At 36.4% G+C, this 13,513-nt stretch overlaps 2 long non-coding RNA genes across 4 annotated transcripts; one reads left to right on the top strand and one right to left on the bottom strand.

The window, feature by feature from the left end:
- Positions 1-648: 648 nt before the first annotated feature.
- LOC131800608 (uncharacterized) lies at positions 649-1,685 on the bottom strand. Its single transcript, XR_009341462.1, has 2 exons — positions 1,544-1,685; positions 649-1,471 (listed from the first exon to the last, which is right to left on the bottom strand). It is a non-coding gene; the product is annotated as an uncharacterized LOC131800608 (long non-coding RNA).
- LOC109613162 (uncharacterized) lies at positions 1,012-12,203 on the top strand. Of its 3 annotated transcripts, none has more exons than XR_009341459.1 (7): positions 1,012-1,153; positions 1,228-2,190; positions 2,256-2,566; positions 2,630-2,978; positions 3,913-4,048; positions 11,681-11,741; positions 11,816-12,203. It is a non-coding gene; the product is annotated as an uncharacterized LOC109613162 (long non-coding RNA). The 3 variants fall into 3 exon arrangements; XR_009341460.1 differs by having other exon boundaries at positions 2,256-2,570; XR_009341461.1 differs by having other exon boundaries at positions 2,256-2,574.
- Positions 12,204-13,513: the final 1,310 nt, after the last annotated feature.

Genomic DNA, 13,513 nt, shown 5'->3' with positions numbered 1-13,513 from the left:
GCTTATAAAAATCTACTAAAATAGAAAAAAAAAACAAATTATGTCTTTTAAAAGTTCAAAAGTAGAAAGATGGTATAAACTCTTCCAATTTTTCAGAGAAACTGAAAATTATGAACGAAAGTAAATTTTGTTCTCTCCCTCATTCGAGGTACGCTTTGTTCAGGAGTTGGAATATTTGGAGAGAGATGGAAACAAAAGAGGAACTATTTTCAAAATGTTTGTATCGACAAAATTTGTTTGACAAGTGACTCTCCAAACGAATTGAAAAACAGGAAAATATATGTTATATGTCAACATTTGTTACGTGCCACCTGATACGGCGCTATGGTGGGGTTCCAACTAGCTCAGTCGGGGCACCGCTTTAGGGGGTGAATTCCCAACCCTGCCACCACCAGCCCCAGGGGTCGAACAATCAAAAAGGAACACATGAAATAACAAGAAACAAATCAAAATAAAACGACAACACACATACGACCATAACACGGGAAATTGATGTTAATAATTCCCACACTTCGCCCACCCAACCTTGACCCTTAGATCCTTCTCAAAGATTTGAATTCAATTTTGTAAGGGCCCCGTTTTTCACACACACTTACCTCACTTCAACATCATCCTATTTTCCTCCCTAACAAAACAAAACACTAGCAATTCATTTTAATCTAAACACTTAAACATTAAAACAATTTATTGCCTTCATTATTTTCTTGTCAGAATTCTAAATTTCTAACACCTGACACATCGATAAGTCAATATCTCGGACTACCGCCTTATCCTATAGAATTTCGGTCAACTTGGGCCGCTTTTCTAAATTATTTCCTCACCTAAAAGAGCTCTCTTATGTGGTTCTAAAGGGACATTAACATTTGATCCCACAATAAACAAATTTCTAATAGGATTTTTCTGGGGCAACCCTACACTTGTCGCATTCCATCTGGCGTTAAAAACTTTTACAAACACAAATAAAATCTTATATACTAATCACTAAATACTAACATTTACTTAAACTAACGTATAACTATTATTGCAGATTGTTTAAGAGTTCGGTGTTATTTCCAGATTTTCTAATCTTTTATTTATATTTCTCCCTTTCAGATATTAGTAAACACTCGGTCTCTTGGCATAAAGATTGTAACCAAAATGTTGCTCAAGGCCGGTAAGTAGCTCTTTTTTTTTTTTTAAATATTGTTACCTGGTCAGCGTATACTTATTTAGTTTTTATCACTCCAGGTTTTTGGACAACACGGATTTTGGCAGAAGGAATACTTCTGGTTGGCGCTGGACGGACATGTCACACACACAGGACGAAATTTGCTGCCGTTCCATTAGCCGGGTTACTTGGCTTGGCTTAAACCCTGTCATGGACACAATTATTTCCGCCAGGGAATTCAACATAAATTGGCTGACCTCCTCCGTTCATAGAATCGGAGGGGTCAGAGATGGTTTTAACGGTTGGTGTAAATGTTGGCGTTGCCTAAACAATATATAAAAGGACACACAAACATTTAAACACCATTAATGTAATACCATACAACACAATACTCACTTTAACTTGTTCGCACAACCGCATTCACACACAACAATAAAACACAAGTGTTAATTACACACAAAAACAAAATTTAATTAAATTTTTTTTTTTTTTGGGAGATTCTCTTCAAATTTCTGGTATGGTGAAATAAAAAAAATGTCTCCTTTGCTGAACACCAAACAAACTGCCCCGATTTTCCCCCGTTATGCCTTTTATATGGCCGCAGCCATTTACAATTTTCCGGGATTCTCGCGCAATTTTCCTGATTCATCACATTACCTTTGTCGTGCCTACTGAGCCCTACATCAGAGTTGTATTTCTCTGGCTTATATGTTTTCCACCGGTTGGCAACACTGATTTCTTCAACCTCTGCGACGAGCTTAACATATCCGGTTCATTTTTCCCTGACCGGCAGCAAGCAAACATCTCATGTCGGGGACTTGCTGTTAATTATTTATTCTTTTTTTAAATAAAAAACCACATGCAACAAAACTTCACCATATCCAGTGAAAACGACGGATATGGTGATGTGCATGTTTTTTTTCTTTTAACAATGACTGCGAGGCTAATATAAATTATCGGGCGAGCCGTCTTGGAGATCTGGGTGACCACGAGGAATGTACAAGCAAAAAAAAGTTAAAACAGGCATGGAACAGAACACGCAGGTAAGCATTTACATGGCACAACAATTAATTGCAATACATTATTAATTTTTTCGTTTCTGTTCCAGAAAAACCATAAGCAAGATTTTACAAATGAAATGGCATTTGAATGTGTGTGTGTGTAATTTCAAAAGTGGCGTGGGTTCCACACATCTATTGTTCGTGCGTACCCGCAAGCGGTGTTAGCAATACACCTATGTGTGAGAGTGTGTTACAATACTCATTCATTCACACAATGTAACTAAACGCATTCATGTCGTCTCATTTCTTTGAATGGATTGAATACACACCACACATTGCGGCACTTCACGCATCACCAATGTATTGCACATTTTCCCATAACTAACGGAACTCACACAGAATGGACAGCGTCTTGGAAGTAAGTAGGTATAAATTATTTATTGCCCATATATTTCTGCTACAATATTTCCTTTATTTCTAGGGAATTCTTTAAAAAAAAAACACCGTTTACCTACAAAAACGCCCTTGCGCTTCAGGTAGTGTTGTACCATTATTGATTTCATCTGCACCTGGCGACGACATATGGGTAACACCATACATGGTTAAAATGCCAGCCCGAACACCTTTCGTTGCAGAGACAAATGCTTTGGCCACATATACAGGCAATAAATTTTTAACTTTGTTGATGTGGGAAATTGTCATAAAAATGTTTCACCGAGCCAGACAAGTCACTGTGCGCAATCTGGGGGCACATCCGTGGTTTTGCTACTTGAGCAACAAAAAGGATTCGTAAATCTTTTCGCAGCACAATTACAACCCATAATTTATAGGTGAGTATTTGATTGGTGCATCTCTTCATGACCTCTGGTGTGTGTTTTAAACATGAAAATAAGTTTGTAGCAATCGATAGAAGAGATTGTGTTTTGGTTATACCCATAGTTAAAATGAATAAAAGTGATACCTGACATAAGAATTGTAAGCTATTGGGTCTACAGGCTTATAAAAAAAAATGGTTACCTGATGAAGAAAAAGTGAAAACAAATGATAATTGTGCCTTTAAAAACAATGTAAAAAATGGACTGTTTAACTCATTAGCGCATAAAAATAGAATGGAAAACTATTGTGGTGATGTGGAATGTGCATGTAGGGTGAAATGATAATTAACACTTAATGATCTTCACTCAGAATACATAACTCGGATGTGGATAAACCGTGTTTAATATTAACGACATATAATATAAGAAATGGTATGTTGTACAATTGGTGGTCAAAACAATTACTTGAGGTTTAAATTTCAAAACAGAAAAACGTATTTTGAAAATAGTAAAGAGTGCCAGTTATATACACGCAAGGGTGGTGGTTTGTTTTTCGATAGTACGAATTACAATATAAAAAACACGGAAATATTTAACGTGTATAATGTGAATACGTATAAAAGTATATAAAAATGCAATGTATTGAAGAACAAATAAACTGACATTATATGATATTGAGCTTTAAAGGAACGCCCGTGAAACCACTTGGGTTGAAACAAATTGAAACAAACAATTTGCAATGTTTATCAAAACAGTATATGTAATGGTTTTAGAAAAAAATCCTCAGTGGGCCGTGAATATACCCGAATGGATATGCATTTATTACAATTTGCATTTAAATATTGTTACTGTTAATTTGTGAATAATCTATTGATTAAATTTAAAACACAGACATAGATTTATTCCTATAATTATTTTTTTATTAATTATTTTTAATGTACCCTTTTAGGTCCCTTGGTGTAATGTGAATTTTTGTGGGAGGAGATTAATTGCGTATTGGAACGCTCTTAGAGATCACTACCTGTGATGAAAAAGGTGTTTTGGAGCGCATTTATCCGAATAGGATTCAGAACAGGGATTTTCAGGTGAGTGCTTATTTCATTTTCTGTACATTTGATATATATAAAAAATAACATGAGGTGGGTTTGAAAAGAGAAATACTGTCATTGTGGCATTTTGTTCCCAGCTAACAATAAATGGTATCGTCAGAGGGTTACAAAAAAAATTTAACTTAGAAAAATGAAAATTATGGCACGTTTTACCTGACAATGTGTCAGTGTCTTGTGCATCGGACAAATGGGTGGCCTGGACATGATCGCTTGCGGTGATTTTTTTTTTTTTTTGAAAAGCGATTCAATAAACAAACGCATGGTTTACAAAAAAATATTTGTGCTTTAAAGATGTTGGCGCATTGTGATACTGGATTATTCTTGCAAGGAATATTGTAGTCTACGAGTTTATAAGCGGCTTATGGTTACGGTGTTAGAAATTATTGAAGATTTGTTTGTATGTGGCAATTTAAAGCAATTTGTTTCACATTTGGAGTGCAATTTTCACAAAAAATACACTATATTCGGGTTATTAAAAATCGTTGTGAAAAAAAAACTATGAATAGGCACGTGAGCTAATTAATTGAAGCGCCTTATGAATAGTTAACTCGTCTAGATAGTTTCTGTTTTGTACAAATATGGAGGTTTTGTAGATCAGGACGTGTTGTGGTGATAGCTAAGCCTATATTTATTTCCATCGGATAGTCCTTTCCTTTAGATTTATAGGGTCGTTTTATTTTCTTGGAGATAGTAATTTTATTTCGCTCATATGTTTTTCCCAACGTGGGGAACTCCCACGCCCTGTAGTCTCAAAAGCCGGGCAATAAAAAAAAAATATTTCTTAGTCAAAAACTATAAAAAAAATAAAATCGGTCAATAATTTCTAATATAATAAAAAAATGCAATAGGGCCAAAAATGGACGTTCACAAACATTCATTTTAAACCTAATATTGCACTTAAATAACTATATCACAGAATTATTGCACGTTTTATATTTTAATATCCTTGACATGGAAATTTCCTAATGGTTTGCCTTGTGTTGTTTCCAGCTCATACATATTATTCCCTATCGGCCTAACGACCCTACATTTTAAAAACTTTTTGCAAAATTTGGCGTTAATATTGTTCTTGAAGTCAGATAATACGTGATTTCTTCTGTACACCTCTTGTCCTGGAAGAAATTTAATTCTCCGCGCTCTTTGATTATATCTTTTTGCACTGCTTTCAAATGCCTGGTGCATATTGTTTTTAATTTTCTCTCGCATGATTTCCAGTTTATCGTTTTTGTTCAATTGTTGTATTTGGGTATCAGTGAGGGTCTTGAGTTGTTTGGCTAATTTGTAATCTGTGCCACTTGTGAACATGTTATATCCGAATAGAGCGAAGAAGGGGTTAACGCCGGTTGCTGAATGCACGGAGGTTCGAAGGGCTTGCTCAATTTCCGGTAAATATAAATCCCAGTCTCGATGGTCGTTCTCAACATAGGTTCTTATAGCAGCCAATACCGATTGGTTAACTCGTTCTGAAGCGTTTGACTGAGGGGAGTAAAACGCTGTTGTTAAATGCTGTATTTTATAATTATTTACCATCTGTTCGAATACTTTGGAAACAAATTGTTTGCCATTATCGCTATGAATGATCTCAGGCACGCCGAAATTGTGAAATACTTGGCTCTCTAAAAACTTCACGACATTTTGAGCGGTGGCTTCCTTCATAGCATGCAAAAACGTGAATTTTGTGAAATGGTCCACCACAATAAAGATATATGCGTTTCCCATTTTTGATCGGGGGTATTTTCCGAGAAAGTCCACATATAACTTTTGAAATGGCCTTTCCGTAATAACTTCACTTCCAATGGTAGGATTCAATCGTTGGTTTGACGGCTTTGTCTCCTTGCAGATAGTACAGTTTTGTATATACTGTCTGACTTGGGAAACCATCTTAGGCCAGTAATAAAACGTCCTAAGTCGGCTCAGAGTTTTATTTATTCCCTCATGGACCGTATTGTTATAGTTGTGTGCCTTTTCTATATGAACGTAGGTGATGTCAAGTGGTATCCACAATTTCCATTCGAATTCGGTTAAATCATTGTCAATATGCTTAGTTCGTTTGTAGACTTTGTTTCCTTCCACTTTCAAATCCGGAAGCCTTTCTTTATTGTGCAAAATCGTTTCTCGAAGTTCAGAGTATTCCTCGTTATCAAATGCGGTCGTTTCAAAATCTAGTAGTTCGTCATTATTAATCTCTTCTATTATAATATCTGACTCTACTGGCATTCTCGATAATGTATCCGCTACCACGTTCTCTGACCCCTTCTTGTGTTCAATCGAAAAATCATACGCTTGCAGCTGAAGTGACCATCGCGCAAGTCTGCCGCTGAGATCCTTGAGGGACATTAGCCACTTGAGACTTGCGTGGTCGGTTATAATAGTGAATTTCATTAGCTCTACGTAAGGACGGAAACGCTTTACTGCTAATACAGCTGCCAAGCACTCCTTTTCGGTCACAGAGTAATTCTTTTGACACGAATTTAACTTTTGGGAGTAAAATGCGATGGGATTTTCCTCACCATCGTCATTCTTTTGAAACAACACGGCTCCGACTCCATATTCTGATGCATCGCATTGGATGAAAAACTCTCGACGGAAGTCTGGATGTCGAAGGACTGGTGCTGACGTCAGGGCTTGTTTCAGCGTCTTGAACGATTCCATAGCTTCTGGGGTAATTTTGAATTGTTGGCCTTTTTTCAGTGTATCCGTTAAGGAAGCTGAAATGGAGGCAAAATCTTTAATAAACCTTCTGTACCATCCAGCTGTTCCAAGAAAGCTTCGGACTTCTCTGGGTGTCTTTGGTACCGCGATTCGCTGGATGGCACTAACCTTCTCCGGGTCCGTTTTCAGACATCCATTCCCGATTATAAATCCTAGATATCTGAGTTCACGGAAACAGAACAATGACTTTTTTAGCCCTATCGTCAGGTTAGCCTTTTTCAAACACTCCGCTACTTCCTTTAATAGGCGTATGTGATGTTCAAAGTCATCGGCTATAACTAGAAGGTCGTCCAAATATATGAAGACATTAGATTTCAGTCTTCCCGGTATCACTTTATCCATCAGTCTGCAAAGTCTTTGAGCCGCATTACATAAGCCAAACGGCATTACCCGAAATTGGTATAGCGGTCGACCTGGAACAGTGAAGGCAGTGTATTGTTTTGCTTCCTCTTCTAACTCTATTTGCCAAAAGGCATATTTCAGGTCGACGCTGCTTATGTAATGGGTCTGATCTATTCGGCTAAGGATACCATCTATATTCTGCAGCGGATAAGCGTCTTTTACTGTTAAGGCATTAAGCTTTCTAGCATCCAAACAGAATCTGTTTTTACCAGGTTTCCGCACTACCGTTGTTCGATTGCTCCAAGCTGAGTCACTCTCCTCTATGACCTTCAAAGCGAGCATATTATCAATCTCTTTGTACACGATCTCTTGTACCGCTGGCGACAGGGGATAATGTTTATCCTTTACCGGGTTTGCACCTTCTACTAATTTAATGGCATGCTTTTCTAGTTTTGTGCATCCTAAACCATGTTCTTCAAAAGTTAGAAACATTTTCTTGACTTCTTCCAAATTATTAAATTGGTCCTCTGTTAAGTTGTGCATGTTGGTCTCGTTAGGAATATTTGGCTTATGGATTTTTTAACCAAATCAAAATCTATCTCATCTACTGGGAATATTGCTGGAGCGATTTCAAATATTTTCCAGAAATCAGCTCCCAGATATAAATCTTGTTCAAGATCGGGACACAGAACTAATTTCATCATAGCTGATTTTCCCTGATATACCATTTCAACTTCTATAGTACCCAATATCCGATAATGCTGTCCTGACGCAGTAACCACGCTTGACACACACGTTTCAAAATCAATCCCTAATTCTTCTATTAGTTCTCTACAATTCTTCCCTAATAAACTAACTGTAGCACCAGAATCTAGGAGACCTCTTATTTCTTTGCCTTCGATTTTCACAGTCGCATACGGTCTAGGATCTTTCTTGTTATTATACCCACAAATAGCCTCCGAAACAGAGTTTTTAAAAGCTTTGTATTGATTTCGCTTGTTTCTCAGCTTTAATATTCGTTGTTGCTTATTAAAATTTCTCTTATAATTTATGTTTTTAGTTCTTTCTTCATTTTCATTTTTTTCATTGGTATTATTTTGGAAAATTCTTGCCTTTATTTCTCTATAATTCTCCTCTCTAACTTCCAATGGCAAATAATGTCGACGTTTAGCATAGTCTACTTCTTCATTGCTCCCAATTGACTGATTTAAGGGTTTACACCGGCGGGTTGTTCGGATGAACGTTGGTTCCCCGCTGATACCACGTTCTTTCTCGAGTTTTCCGATCTACAATTAGCGCATTTTGGGGCTGTAGTATTTGGCTTTCCACATTTAAAACAGAAAAAACCTCTTTGAGAGGACGTGCAATCACGAAAAACATGACCGGGTTTTTGGCAATTCCAACATACCAATGAGTTGCTAATTGCAGAAACATCTACAACTTGCTCAGGTTCTTCGAATGCTTGATAATTGTTGGTATCGTTTTCATCGGTAATGGCATTTATTCTCATAGGCTTGGGTATTGATGGGGCTTGTATGGGGGGTTGTATGGAGGGTTGCTCCCGTCGAAAAAAGGTTCGCTCTACCTCTAAACACTCTACCCTCAGCTGTTCAAGAGACGACACATTCATAGAATAGACGATGCTCGATAGATTTTTGCGTAAATTCTTCTTGACTAGGGAAATCATTTCAAATTCTGAAACAGGTCTTTCTAGCTTCGATCTCATCAAATTGATTTCGTGGAAAAAAGAATCAATTGACTCCCCTGGCATTTGTTTGCGTTCGAGTAGATCTCGCATTTCCTCGAAACAGGTGCGTCTAGTTTTAAACCTCTCGATTAAACCATGTTTTAAAGATTGCCAATCTGAAATACAATTATTACGTTGCTGTAGCCAAAACCATTCTACTGCAGGACCTGATACTAGCATGTGAAATTCATTTAGAATGTCTTCCCATGCTAAATCATAATGACGTTGGAAATATTCCAGGCGATATATGAAATCTTCTACACTTAGGCTGTTCGGTCTACCAGAAAAATTTATGCCAAACCTTTCGACTCTTAATCCCGGACCATTCGAAAACGTCAGAATAGAGGGTGTGATGGTATTTCGCCGATGTAGGTTTGGGTTATAGTCCCTATTTTGAGGTGGAAACTGAGGTACAAAGTTATCATTAGATGGTCTATACGTTTCAGATGGGCGCGAATACTGTCTTGTACTCTCAGGCTGAGCTGTTGGATTTGCGGCAGTATTACGTCCATCAACGGAAATCCTTGAAACTGCCTCACTTAGTTTGTCTATGATCCCATACATCTTCTCCATCTCTTTGGCAACACTATCTTGTACCATTGAGTGTAAATTAGAAGTCGCATGGTTCAGGCTTTCTTGAACTAAACTCCTAACCAGATTGTCTACTTCGACCGGATGAGTGGATGGATTTGACTGTAAAACAGGCTGTCGGTTATCAGAATTGGTAATAGAACCTGACAGATCCCGAATCGTGGGTTCGACATTGGCATTTGGGTTTTGCATTGTTTGTTTTTTATTTAGTTTCGGCATTGGCGAAGAAATAGAAGATCTGCTTACATCGAATGTGAGTGATCTATTTCTTTTACTCCTCTTTTTACTATTTTCTAATTTTTCGCTCATTAAAAAAAAAATTGCGAAGCACAAGAATTTAAAAATAAAAATAATCAAAACATATATACTGAAAATAGTTAATAACTAAAAATAGTACAACGAATCTAAATATGTAGGATAATAAAAGTAACACAAAACTATAAAACACGAAAACTCATTTGCTAAATATGGCTCGATAAATAAAAAGGAACTAAAACAATAATAAATAATAAACAAATACAATGAAAGCTTAAATATTTAAGAAAACTATCAATAAAAAAATTGTTTTCTCATACGACACAAACAAACATACAGACGATAAACGGTTTTAAAAAACAAGCATAAAAATTAAATAATAAATTAATAAAATATAATATAAAAATATGTATATAAAACAACAATATAAAAACAAAATTAGTTTACTTTCACAACACAATTACAAATATGGGAGGTAATAGGATGTAATCTCAGTTGTATGCGAGATAAAGTGTGTGGTATTTGCTATAATAAAAGTAAGTGTCCTTAAAAAAAAAGGTTGTTATGGCGTATTGAAGACAGGACTTTACATTACATTGAAGAAACGTTAAAACATTAAAGGAAATAACACCACGGCATTTTTCTTCCATTAAGACGAAAAAAGATCTCGTGTTAAGAGAAATTGCACAATACAGTCAATGACACCCATGGTCAAAGCAGATATTGCACCTTCCCATATGTCATCCTTAATCTATTGTATCTCTATGCAAAAAGGACAGGAAACATAAAAAACAGGTCATGAAAACAATACATTCATTGTTACAATTAACGAACAAGAGCTATTGCACTAGACCCTAACTTATGGAACATAATATCCTAATTTTCTAATTACTTAACTAAATATTGCACTTTTATCACAGATTTTTTTAAAATATGTGGATGCAATATCCGTAAGCACTTTGAAAATGTAATATTATGTTTAAAAATATTTCACCCTATGGTCTATTATTCTGTGCGTAGGTGTTATTGCACAACGTATCTACTTATTTGTCCGCGTCATGTTAATGTTTTTAGCGTCTTTGTTTTTGCACCAAAGAAGTGGCTGATGTTTTGTTGCCTTAAAAATTTTGGACGATCGGACAATAATTTTTGGTTTGGGCGCCATATTGTTACGTGCCACCTGATACGGCGCTATGGTGGGGTTCCAACTAGCTCAGTCGGGGCACCGCTTTAGGGGGTGAATTCCCAACCCTGCCACCACCAGCCCCAGGGGTCGAACAATCAAAAAGGAACACATGAAATAACAAGAAACAAATCAAAATAAAACGACAACACACATACGACCATAACACGGGAAATTGATGTTAATAATTCCCACACTTCGCCCACCCAACCTTGACCCTTAGATCCTTCTCAAAGATTTGAATTCAATTTTGTAAGGGCCCCGTTTTTCACACACACTTACCTCACTTCAACATCATCCTATTTTCCTCCCTAACAAAACAAAACACTAGCAATTCATTTTAATCTAAACACTTAAACATTAAAACAATTTATTGCCTTCATTATTTTCTTGTCAGAATTCTAAATTTCTAACACCTGACACATCGATAAGTCAATATCTCGGACTACCGCCTTATCCTATAGAATTTCGGTCAACTTGGGCCGCTTTTCTAAATTATTTCCTCACCTAAAAGAGCTCTCTTATGTGGTTCTAAAGGGACATTAACATTTGATCCCACAATAAACAAATTTCTAATAGGATTTTTCTGGGGCAACCCTACACTTGTCGCATTCCATCTGGCGTTAAAAACTTTTACAAACACAAATAAAATCTTATATACTAATCACTAAATACTAACATTTACTTAAACTAACGTATAACTATTATTGCAGATTGTTTAAGAGTTCGGTGTTATTTCCAGATTTTCTAATCTTTTATTTATATTTCTCCCTTTCAGATATTAGTAAACACTCGGTCTCTTGGCATAAAGATTGTAACCAAAATGTTGCTCAAGGCCGGTAAGTAGCTCTTTTTTTTTTTTTAAATATTGTTACCTGGTCAGCGTATACTTATTTAGTTTTTATCACTCCAGGTTTTTGGACAACACGGATTTTGGCAGAAGGAATACTTCTGGTTGGCGCTGGACGGACATGTCACACACACAGGACGAAATTTGCTGCCGTTCCATTAGCCGGGTTACTTGGCTTGGCTTAAACCCTGTCATGGACACAATTATTTCCGCCAGGGAATTCAACATAAATTGGCTGACCTCCTCCGTTCATAGAATCGGAGGGGTCAGAGATGGTTTTAACGGTTGGTGTAAATGTTGGCGTTGCCTAAACAATATATAAAAGGACACACAAACATTTAAACACCATTAATGTAATACCATACAACACAATACTCACTTTAACTTGTTCGCACAACCGCATTCACACACAACAATAAAACACAAGTGTTAATTACACACAAAAACAAAATTTAATTAAATTTTTTTTTTTTTTTGGGAGATTCTCTTCAAATTTCTGGTATGGTGAAATAAAAAAAATGTCTCCTTTGCTGAACACCAAACAAACTGCCCCGATTTTCCCCCGTTATGCCTTTTATATGGCCGCAGCCATTTACAATTTTCCGGGATTCTCGCGCAATTTTCCTGATTCATCACATTACCTTTGTCGTGCCTACTGAGCCCTACATCAGAGTTGTATTTCTCTGGCTTATATGTTTTCCACCGGTTGGCAACACTGATTTCTTCAACCTCTGCGACGAGCTTAACATATCCGGTTCATTTTTCCCTGACCGGCAGCAAGCAAACATCTCATGTCGGGGACTTGCTGTTAATTATTTATTCTTTTTTTAAATAAAAAACCACATGCAACACATTTATACAAACACTTCAAAACATGAATGAAAATTGTTAAATGAAAGATAAAATAAATATTTGAAGTAAAAACAATAATTTCTTCTATTATTGGCTCTGCTCCAGAGCCTGCAAGAACCTACTATTTTTGAAATTTTTTCGATATCATAAAGGGAAAATCGGTTATCGTAGTAAAAACTTGACATTCTTGCAGTTCTGGAACAGACCATAAGTTGAAATCGTCCATGAATAGTCGAGTACTCGGTTTTCACCCAAGTCCATTGTCGAGTTTGAGTTTCAAAACTTTAGTTGTGTTCCAGAACCTGCAAATTAGTACTAATTAGCACTAATTCTGCTACAACGCGTTCCCGTACTCCAAAAACTAGCAAAACTTGCAGCTCTCTCGAGAAAAAAATGGCGCTGAGTGGTGCACATTTCTGCTTGTTTTAGCTACATGAATTTGGCCGAGCAGAAATGTGCATATTGTAAATTTAACATTTAATTGGCAGGGCTAACAAGGTTGAAAAATGTATTGATACATTTCAATAAAGAAAATGATATTTTCAGTAAGGTTTTACCAGTCCGATTTAGGCTGTTAACTTTTGGAATTTTGACATTTTATCGCATTTCTGCTAATTTTCCGTTCCCTTATTTTTTGAGCAAACCTAAATGAGAATGACATTTCGAACTGTTCTCTCTTCTGCTAGTTTTACTACTAAAAAAGTACTGGAACACAACTTTTGAGTACTAAAAGTTATTCCATTAATCGAAATGGTTCAATTTAATTTGTAGCTAGCTCCGCGCTCTTTTAGTGAATGTGTTCAGTTTTCCTCATGTTTCGGGTTATGCATTACACTCATTCGTAAACAGAGATCCCTCGGGGATTTTGCTCTCTCTTTATTTTTTTATATGGGCATTCCTTTTTGATTT

The sequence above is a fragment of the Musca domestica genome, unplaced genomic scaffold, assembly GCF_030504385.1.
Source record: "Musca domestica strain aabys unplaced genomic scaffold, Musca_domestica.polishedcontigs.V.1.1 12, whole genome shotgun sequence".
NCBI lineage: Eukaryota > Metazoa > Arthropoda > Insecta > Diptera > Muscidae > Musca > Musca domestica.
The sequence above is the reverse complement of the archived record's forward strand: the minus strand, read 5'-3'. Positions and strand labels throughout refer to the sequence as shown.